The sequence below is a fragment of the Doryrhamphus excisus genome, linkage group LG20, assembly GCF_037039965.1.
Source record: "Doryrhamphus excisus strain RoL-2023G ecotype Guam linkage group LG20, RoL_Dexc_Guam_v1.1, whole genome shotgun sequence".
NCBI lineage: Eukaryota > Metazoa > Chordata > Actinopteri > Syngnathiformes > Syngnathidae > Doryrhamphus > Doryrhamphus excisus.
In genome coordinates, this window is record NC_136376.1 from 7,363,014 (window position 1) to 7,373,890 (window position 10,877).

Below are 10,877 nucleotides of genomic sequence, written 5' to 3' on the forward strand. Positions count from 1 at the left end.
TCCGGAGTGTGTTTCATGGCAGTGAGTGGTTAGTGCACAGGCCTCACAGCTAGGAGACCCGAGTTCAATTCCACCCTCGGTCATCTCTGTGTGGAGTTTGAATGTTCTCCCCTGTGCATGCGTGGGTTCCTCGTTTCCAGTCCGGTTTCCTCCCACATTCCAAAAACATGCTAGGTTAATTAGCGACTCCAAATTGTCCATAGGTATGAATGTGAGTGTGAATGGTTGTTTGTCTATATGTGCCCTGTGATTGGCTGTGTCAGGTTTAAACCCCAACACTTGTAAAAAACACTGCCTGTACAAAAGAAGACACAGAGAGATGAGTTTCTTTTTACTTGCAAGGAGAGTGATCAGGAACCGTTCAGTAACAATTCGCCACCTCACTCTGAAGCAGTTCCTGCCCTCTTGCCTTTTTATTGAAGGAAGGCCCTGGTTACAATCAGTTTTCTGAGGGAAGGGGGGTTTAATTATTCCAGTTGAAACCAGTTTCTTTGTACAACATGTTATCCATAATGTGTGAACAATCTTCATCCTTGACATGTGATTCTCTGGTGATACACACATACCCTTTGAGGTCATCTACTTCTGACCCGTGCCTGTGTCCCCTGAGGGTGTTAAAAACTATCTGCTGAGGGATGTTCTGTCTTCCCTTAATCACGATGTACTCACGAGTGCAGGCGTCACAGCATTAATCTTACATTGTTATGTGAGTGATATCAAGCACATGTACAGCGTTAATCTTACTTTGTTATGTGAGTGTTACAAAATGTTTGTAGGTCATGAGAAACCTAGGTCATAAGAATATAGTAAAAATAGAATAACTTTATGTACAATTCTTCCAACATTTCCCTCCTGTTTATTCATTTTGCACTATATTCTCCCATCCTCCATTGACCTCTTCTTTTTAAGATTTTCAGTCATGGATTCATCTCATAGCGCAAAAAGGTACACTCAGAGGTCAGCTGCATAATCTCCTGGATCGGAAAACGAGTCCTGAAAATGCCATGATGTTTTGTCATGTATCTCTTCAGCTTCGGTGTCTTCATCGCAACTGTCTTCTTGGGGCTCCCCTTTTGGAGTAAGGAGCGCATATATTTCTGACACCTCTTGCTTAATTGGTTGGATAGCAGTGGTGATTAGCCTGGTGCACAAAAACTCTAATGCAGGGAATGCAACAACATCCACATAAGGTGAGAATAGCTGCAAATACAGCGATTAACATTAAAACTGACATTATCAGTTGTTTATATTTGCCAAATACGTCTCCAAAACCATCCCACATTGACGTGTCAACTCCAGAATGGTCTTTCATCTTGCTGTTAAGGGACCTTAGACCTTCTAAGGCCTTGGTGAGACTCCCGTCCGCTGCCGTGTTGTTCAGAATGAACGTGCAGCACTGATCACCAAAAATGGCACATACTCCGCCCTTCTCCACCAGGAGCATGTCAACAGCAATTCTGTTTTGGAAAGCCATGAGGGAGGTAGCTGACAGTTGTTCATGGATGGCGGAGAACCCTCTTTCAGTGTTGTTTCCTAATTTCTGCACGTTATAGTGGATGTAGTTGATTTGTCTACATTTTTGTTAATTGTGCACCACCAGCAAATTGATGATTCGAAACCTGCTGCTATCTGGTTGACTAATTTGTATTCATCAGGGACTCCTCTCGGAACTCCAATACTGTCTATGTAGGTGGGATCATTTTTATCCCACCCTGACACTGATCTCTTTGATTCTGGGTTTGAATGTTATGTCTGCCATCTCTATTGATTGACACTCTGTATCATTCAATCTTCCTAATTTGATTCCAACACCTGTTCCGTTTATGCATGAGAAATTTCCTACAGCTACCTTCAATTTTCCCAATTTGATTCCAACACCTGTTCTGTTTATGCAAGAGAAGTTTCCTATAGCTACCTTTTTAGAAAATACTGTTTTTGTTTTTCAGTGGAAGTAAGAGGATAGACCTTATCCCATTGTGAACAATTTTTTTTTTTTTTTTTTCTTCTTCTTTCTTATGCAATGGTTTTATTCATTACTTCGATCAAACAATCTATTCCCATAGTTGAAGGCACTACTTGTAACAGTGGTCTGGCTCCTATACATACTACACAATCTCCTTGATTTGACATTTTTGCTGCCTGTTCCACTAGCAGCAGCCAGTTATTACTTTGTTGTGAAATGCCCGTAGTGGCATGAAACCAATCATCTGTATTTCGAATTACGGCTATTTTAACTCCAGCGTGATGTGTGTAGTTATTTGTGATTGGCAGTTCAACAGGGGTCATGGTTTGATTTTCACAAATAATTATAGGAAAGTAGGGATCTACCCCAGAAGAGTAGGCCCATAAAAGGAAACCCCAACACGAGGTATTTAAAGTAGTGCCCAATGGTCGGTCATATGGGTTGAGTTTAGCTGAGCTAAAAGCAAATGTCATACTTAATATGGCCCCATGTTTCTTTAACATAATTTTATTATGGAAATGCCTGGCTTCTAATGTGGTACCAGGTGCCCAGTAATCACCTTCCTGGGTGGTAATCAATGTGTCCCAACTTAAATCTAACACGTGTCCAGTAACATATCACCAATAACTAGCATATGTCTCCCCTGACACCTGACGTCTGTTTGTAAATCCTTTCAATGATGATATGGGTATTTGGAGTTCGGTAGTCGAATTTGGGGCTATGGTCATACATCTGGAGTTGTTGTATGCCCACCTAATTATCCAAGGTGTTTTAAGGGTCCCCACCCTTCTTTTCTGCATGTTAAGATTTTTTTTTATTTTTATTTTTTCCATAGTGGCAGTGACATCACTATTATTGCTCCGATCAGTCCTCCTACTGCTGCTAATTAATTATTTTTATTTTTTATTTTTTTATTTTTATGCGTCTGAGTGATCATCTTACCAGCAGGCTTGCAACCCCTCCTAATAACGCAACAGAGTTGTGGACAATCTTCACCGGTTTGAGACGACTGCAAACTAGAATTACAGCCCCCTTTGTAGCCGGACTTCCTCTGAAGGTTGTTGAGGAGCTACAAATCTACAGCAGATACCACCATGCTATTATCATGACGCAAACAGGTATAGTTAGGGTAAATACTAAGATGGAGATGGATAATTTAGTCATAGTTTATCACTGTAAATGTTTTCTGGAATACCATAGCGTGGAATTATGTCTTTGCATAGAGCTTTAGCTAGTGTTAGTGCATCTGGATGTTTTGTAGGAAACAGTTCTATCCATTTTGAAAATGAGTCTATTATCACTAAACAGAATTTTTTCCCTTCACTGTTGTTGAGTTCAATGAAGTCCATGTGTATTTCTTGAAATAAGTATTGTGGTTCTTTGAAATTGGCCACGCCGAGGTCGCAAGCTGCCCTGGGCATTGTGTTTTGCACACGTTAAACATGCTCTACAAAAAGTTTTTTTTTTTTTTTTTTTTTTTTTTTTTTGAATAAGAATTCAATCCCTACGTAGTAAAGTGGGTGTTAATAGCACACTATTGTGCCACAGCACATATCCCTCCTGTTGAGACATGTGTGAAACCATGGCTCAAAATAGCGTCCCACTTATGCAATTTTTTGGCAAGATTGTTTTATTATCTATCGACATATTAACATTTTTGTCCAGGATTGCTTTATTCCTTAGCCAGTGGTCAATTTCTTGCTTTGGACTCTGTTGTTGCATGTCTGCCAGGATCTCAAAGTGTACTTGTAATTTTTCTGTGTTAAGAAGGTTCAGTTCCTTTAGTGTCGCTTGTTTTACCATTTTATCAGTGAACATATTTCCTAAAGATATTGAATCCGTATTATTAGTATGTGCCGTGCATTTACATACAGCAATTTGTTTTGGCAATTGCACTGCTTCTAGTAAAGTTGTTAATAATCATGCATGAGTTACTGGTTTTCCCGTTGATGTTATCATACCTCTGTTTTGCCAATATTGTGCAAAGATATGTACTGTTGAATATAATATTGGCTATCAGTATAAATTGTCACCTTTTGACCGTTCATTAATGTGCATGCTTCTGTAAGCGCTATGACTGCATAGCCTGTTATTGTTTTTCCCAAATATATATATATTTTTTTTCTTTGAGGAACCATCTATAAAATCACCCCTTTTTGTTAGTGTCTGATCTAATAAGTCTGGTCTATACTTTGCAGTTTGTGTTGTTAGCTCATAACAATCACGTGGTTGGCCTTCCTCAGGGAATGGTAGAAGGGTAGCTGGGTTGAGCGTGGTGCATCGCTCAAGTGTTAAATGTGGTTTAGCTTCATTTAAGATTGCTTGTTTTCTATCTGTTAGAATGGTTCGCCCTTGTCCTGTCAACTGATGGCCTAAATACTTCATTGATTGCTTACAAAATTGTAGTTTGTCTTTACTCACTTTATGGCCTTCTTTCGCTAAATGGTGCAATAAGGTTATTGTGTCTTCTTCACATGACTTCCTACAGGAGGGATGTCATCTACATATAATAATTTCTGGCTTCCATTTGGGGGTTCAAACGTGGACATACTGGCCATCATTGCTTGTGAATAAATTGTCGGGCTTTCACAATATTCTTGTGGTAAGCGTGTATACGTATATATATATATTATTTATTCATGTATTTATTTATATTTTCTCTTTTCTGCAACCGTAAATGCGAACCTGAACTGTCTTTCTCTATTAGAATGGAGAAGAATGCCTGATGTCTACTACGGTGAACCATGTGACATCTGTTGGTAAAGAATTTAACAATGTGTGTGGGTCAGGCACACAAGGTGCTCTCGCCACCACAGCTTGATTTACAACTTGTCCTGTATCATTCTCCATCCCACAGAGAGTGGCACTTTTCTCACTGGGAAAATAGGGATATTACATGGTGGGTTATCGCATTCTACTAAGACTCAAATCTTCTATTGCTGGTTTTATTCCTTCATATGAATTTAGTTTTATTTGGTGTACTTGTAATTATACTACTGGTTGATCATTTGGTTCTGGTTGTATTTGTTAAGACAAGCCTAGTCGTGCTGAATATAGCTTTTGGTTCCTTTTGTACTGGCTTTTGACACAATCACGGGCGAAGTGACCTTCTTCACCGCAATTCCAACATCCAACCTGTTGGGATAGTTTTGTATATTCTGTCTACCTGTTCCTCTACCTCTTCCTCCAAATCTTCTCCGAGTTGGCATAACCCTTCTTTCGTTACCTTCCTTTTGTGTATAAAATGTGTCTGAGTCTTTCTCCTTCATTACTTTTTCTTCATCTTTCTGATACTCATGAAGTAAAACTTCTCTTACTATCTTATATATCTCTCGCTTTTCTTATCCTGTCTTACCAAGCCAGTCATAACCTGACCTTCCACAAGACCAAACAACTCACTTTCTTTTTCATTCTCTTCTCGTTTTGTTTACATTTCTTTTTTATGTTTTTGTTGTAACTCCTTAATACATGCCGTAGATAATTTTCCGTTGAATTTGTGCTGTTTTATCCAATAATATAGGGGTCTACTGCTAGACTATCCTCTTTTTCAACTACCTTCCAGTCCTTGCAGGAGAGTTCTTCAAGGACTTTTTGTTTTTCTTTACTTTGTCCCTTCCCCATTTTGAACTAAATTTGGACCCAGTGGTTCTTAACACCTGTCGTGTTCTAACACTGGGGTTATCTTCAACAAGATGGTGATCAACAACCTTTTGTGGTAAAATTCTCTTCAACCTTTTCAGGTGGAATTTTCTTGCCTACAAGCATCCACAAAGGCTCACCATTTGCTTCTTGTTGGTTTGGTATAAAACACAGTTACCTAGTGGTAATTGTATTTTCATTCATACATTCACATTCACACTTTGCGCGCGTTATTTTCCAGCCCAGAGGACTCCGCATATCCTATGTAGAGTTTAACTAGTCTGTTTCAACTAGGGGCGTCTACTCCACCTACGGATTTTAACTGTCGGACCTGATAGAGCCTAGAATTGTCAGGGTTTGTTATTTTACTTTTTTTTTCCACATTCACACTTCGCGCGTTTTTATTTTTCCAGCCCAGAGGACTCCGGCATCCTGTAGAGTTTAACTAGTCTGTTTCAACTAGGGGAGTCTACCCTCCACGGAATTTAACTGTCTGACCTGATAGAGTCTAGTATTGTCAGGGTTTGTACTTCGCGTTTTTATTTTTTCTCTTCTTCTTCTATTTTACTCTTCTTCTTCTTCTAACCTGCAGGGTTTGTCTTCTATTTTACTTTTCTTACATTCATTCCTTTTAAACAAAATTTGTACTCACAGTCTCTGCGTCTCTGGATTTCCTTCAACCTTCCGATCCCAGCCCGCAAGAGAGGGACCAGTCCCGGAAAGGGTCTTGATGCTGTGGCCACAGTCTTGCCTGGATCTCGCTTGCCCGCTGGGATCGTCAGGTGTCTTGGAATCCGGCTCGAAGGACCAATAAAATGTCAGGTTTAAACCCCAACACTTGTAAAAAACACTGCCTGTACAAAAGAAGACACAGAGAGATGAGTTTCTTTTTACTTGCAAGGAGAGTGATCAGGAACCGTTCAGTAACAATTCGCCACCTCACTCTGAAGCAGTTCCTGCCCTCTTGCCTTTTTATTGAAGGAAGGCCCTGGTTACAATCAGTTTTCTGAGGGAAGGGGGGTTTAATTATTCCAGTTGAAACCAGTTTCTTTGTACAACATGTTATCCATAATGTGTGAACAATCTTCATCCTTGACATGTGATTCTCTGGTGATACACACATACCCTTTGAGGTCATCTACTTCTGACCCGTGCCTGTGTCCCCTGAGGGTGTTAAAAACTATCTGCTGAGGGATGTTCTGTCTTCCCTTAATCACGATGTACTCACGAGTGCAGGCGTCACAGCATTAATCTTACATTGTTATGTGAGTGATATCAAGCACATGTACAGCGTTAATCTTACTTTGTTATGTGAGTGTTACAAAATGTTTGTAGGTCATGAGAAACCTAGGTCATAAGAATATAGTAAAAATAGAATAACTTTATGTACAATTCTTCCAACAGGCTGACAACTAGTCCAGGGTGTACCCCGCCTCTCGCCCAAAGACAGCTGGGATAGGCAGCACCCCCGCGACCCTCGTGAAGCTAAGCGGTAGAAAATGAATGAATGAATGAATATTCGGGAGTTGAACTATTTTCTCTGAGAATCCGCATTCTACTTCTGGTTCAAGGTGGATTTCAGTTCATTGTACATAAAGCCACATACGTATACCTCTGGTAAATGTTTTGGTGTATGACAGTGTATGTATATGATCTTCTTTGTGGTTGTAGTTTGGGTTGATTTACTGTGTGATACCTCTGGGTTACTGTGTATTCAAGTGTAGTTCAGCCTTAGAATTACTTTGGGTTTAGGGTATATTCCATCCAACTACACTTTGTTCCTTAGTTTCGGTGTATGTTCTGGGACTGTTTACTTTTTATACCATGATTATCTTAGATTGTGGGCCACTTTTTGTCTTTTTTTCTGTCGGCTTTTTCCGGATTACGGAATCACCATAACGGATCTTTTTGATCCAGATACTTATTTTTGCCTTGAGCCTTTTATATTCTGGATGCCCTTCCTGACGAATATCGATGATGTTTACAAGTGGAGGTTCGAATCCGAGGCTTCCACTCCAAAGTCCAGAACGCTAATCTTAAATTGAGGGTATATTCTGAAGATGAAAACACTATACGTATGTATGGATTATCAAATTTAGGGTATATTCTGGTGTACTTTATGGTGACGTTGACTATTTTGGGTAACTCCATGTTACACCTGTGTCCTTGACATATTCTAACCGAGTGCATGTAACACTAGAGTAGCAATCCTAATTTTACCTAAAAATGCAAACCATGTTCTGCATAACTTTGAATGTTTAAAATAAACACTTGCACTTTTAACAAGTCTCAGTTGGTCTCACAAACTCAGTTCCTTCAGCTTTCCGTCAGCCTTTCGCTTTTAAACATTGTCCCAAAGCGCAAGGTCGTTCATCTGGAGTCTTCACACTAGCTCCTGCAGCCCCAATCTCTCCATGCAGTCGTCTCACCCTCCTGATTCTTCCATTTTCCAAAGAGAGAAACCTCCAGAGGAAAACTGAGAGAGAATGTGGAGTCGTGTGACATTTAGGACTATTTGTGTTTGTGCTAGAAAGAGAGAATCAGGGGACGGAAAGTCGGACAAAAAGAGGCAAAAAAAAAAAAAAAAGGCACATGGAGGCTGAGAGGAGATCATAGGCTGGTGGAACTGATTCACTTTGAATAAGTCGTTCTTCATCACGCCCTTTTATTTAGGTCACCACGTTTCTCCATTTCCCATCCATTTTTTCCTCCCCAACGTGTCTTGGTCTCCCATCCTAGCTCGTGTCATTTGTCTGCCTCTGACCATTCATGCCACCATAAAACAATTTCCTTACAGCATCTTGTTCCACCGCTCTCTGAAGACGGCAAACATAATCCCATTCTTCCCCGGTTCAGGGCTTATGGAATATGAAAAGACCCCTCTCTCGTTTCATTACCGGGGAGAACGTCTCTCTGAAAAGACTAACAGGGACAGGAAGCCCGCTAAGTAGAACTTGAATGAACTAAGCACTTGTCACTGCTTTGGTCAACAAGAAGGAATGAATGTTGTGAACTGTGCCATGTTACCTAGCGGAGACTCTTACTTTTGAACCATGTTTCTAGCAATGGTCGAGTCCAACGAAGGTTTGGGATTTCAAGTGTTGATATGTCTTGTGTGAAGAGGTGGGATCATCTGCGTGAATGGAATGGAATGGAATGGCCTTTATTGTCATTATACAAGATGTACTGCGAGATTGGAGAGCTTCTCCTTTCAGTGCAGTAGTCAAGTTTAAAAAAAAAAGTATATAAAAGTAGAGTAAAAAAGACAATTTAACAAGCTATATACAAGATATCCAAAATATACACATAGTATTGCACAGGAGCATATGCAGCAGCATGTTGCAGATATATTCATTTTAGTGCAATGATAAATGTGTCATAGTGCAAATAATGACTGGTGTATACAGATCACATATGAGTGTATTGTATTGGGTTATTAAATAAATAAATATGATTGAGGTAGTAACAGAGGCAGTGATGGAAATATTGCACATCTGCATTATGCTAATGACCGGGTACGTTGTATGTCTGAGTTCAGGGTGGTGATGGCTCTTGGGAAGAAGTCAGACATCATTGTGTCAGGTTCCAATGAATGCAACAAAAAGGAGGAAGACCACACTGTAAACAAAATGCAACAATGGAAGATGTTTTTCTTTTGTTTTTATTAGCATTAGCGTCTTTGTCACACCAATCAACACAATGTCTTAAACGGAACCTCCAAAATTCTTAGTGGAAAGACATGTGTTACACCTGCAAACGTAATAAACCACAAACGTAATACAAATCTGCAGCTTTGAATGTAATAATCCCGCAAATGTAATACATTTCTCACAAACGTAATAAAATTTTCCCACTGCAAACATAATACTGAATTTCCTGCAAATGCAATAACTATTACATTTTAAAAAATTATTACATTTTGTTTGTGGGCATACATGTGCGTTTTAGTTACAATATATTATTGTATGTGTGATTTTGTGTTTATATGGGGAAGAAATAATCAAAAGAAATAATAAATTATATAATAATAGTAATAATAATTTTATTAAATTAATTATAAATTATTTATTATTATGCAATTATCACAATTATTTTATCTTTTTTAATTTAAAATAAATTATAATTTAATAATTAAAGATTCCTTAAATGTATTCAAATGATACTCTTTGAATAATATTTTTTCCACAAAAAAAAGAAAAAGAATTATCTTGTTAAAATCTTCAAAATGACATCTACACCTTCTCCCTCATTAAAAAAAGAAACAACAACCACAAAGATTATTATTTTGTCTCATATTACATTTGTGGGAAGTTATTACATTTGCAGATTTTCACTTTCCCACATACGTATGTAATAATTACCTGGAAATGTAATAGTTATTACATTTGCAGGTAATTCAGTATTATGTTTGCAGTAGGCAAATTTTATTACTTGTGGGAAATTTATTACATTTGCGGGATTATTACATTCAAAGCTGCAGATTTGTATTACGTTTGTGGTTTATTACATTTGTAGGCCGTTATTACGTTTGTGGGTGTAAAAGACATGGGTTATGAAATTGGAAGATTCACCCCTAAAAAATCTGAAGAAACGTCCTTGAATTAATCTGCTGTCTTCTTATAGTTATGGTAATTGACATTATTTGATAAAACCCCCATATAGAAGTGTGGAAGTGGTACAGCTGAAAAGTTCACCCATCAAAAATTGGTGTTTTAAAATGGGTTTTATATCGGTACGATTATTTGTTTAAAAGTTCTGAGGAAAGATTCTTAGGAATCTATTATGTTATGGTTAAGGCTTCACTGTGAGAATTTGTACATGTGCTTGAATCCATTATTAAGCGTTCCGTGCTCCTCATTGTAAGATCTCCCACAGAACTGAGTCTCATGTTTCAGAAACCTTAAGACCGTATCAAGCTATTATCTCTTCCCCCACGCTCCTACTTCCTGTTCATATTTCACCGCAACCTTTTATCTGTCTCTCTTTAGCGGCCTACCTTCACTGACATTCATTTTTTTCCCACATCGTTTCATAGAAACATGAAAAATGTACCGAATTCCTTCATAATTCACATTTTTCACATTGAACATGACTCTCGTTATGTGTAGTGTAAATATGGTAACATGGTGAATTGTTTGTACAAGAGATCAGACTGACCACAAACGCAGTGGCAAACACTCAGGTCAGGTTTCCTGCTTCAACAGACACTTTCTGTCCATCCACTTTATGGGGATATTTTTATCTGTGCTTATGAACAGAACCGTACATTTGAGTG

At 38.6% G+C, this 10,877-nt stretch overlaps 1 long non-coding RNA gene across 1 annotated transcript; it reads right to left on the reverse strand.

The window, feature by feature from the left end:
• Positions 1-324: 324 nt before the first annotated feature.
• LOC144894474 (uncharacterized) lies at positions 325-6,991 on the reverse strand. The gene is made up of 2 exons (XR_013625091.1): positions 1,916-6,991; positions 325-1,849 (listed from the first exon to the last, which is right to left on the reverse strand). It is a non-coding gene; the product is annotated as an uncharacterized LOC144894474 (long non-coding RNA).
• Positions 6,992-10,877: the final 3,886 nt, after the last annotated feature.